Genomic DNA, 299 nt, shown 5'->3' on the forward strand with positions numbered 1-299 from the left:
CGCGAGGAGCAGCAGGAGGTTGAGGAGCGGCAGCGAGAAGTCCTCGAAGCAGCTGTTGAAGTCCTGTTTCCGCGAGTCCCAGGGCCGCCAAAAAGGAAGGGCAGGGTCTGCGCAGAAGGGGGGGGCGGCCGCGGCGAGGCGCGGGGTGTACAGACACCGCGGCAGCGGGGGCCCCGCGGCCCCCCAACCGTCCCGAAGGCCCTTCATGAGCGTCTGGGCGACTAAAAGAGTGGAAAGTGCATGCGGCGGCCGGCAGCGGGTGGCCGCGGCGGGGCGGCGGGGAGAGGGGCGGGCGGCGC

This window comes from Eimeria tenella, genomic scaffold (genome assembly GCF_000499545.2).
Source record: "Eimeria tenella Houghton genomic scaffold, Eth_scaff2316, whole genome shotgun sequence".
NCBI classification, from domain to species: domain Eukaryota; phylum Apicomplexa; class Conoidasida; order Eucoccidiorida; family Eimeriidae; genus Eimeria; species Eimeria tenella.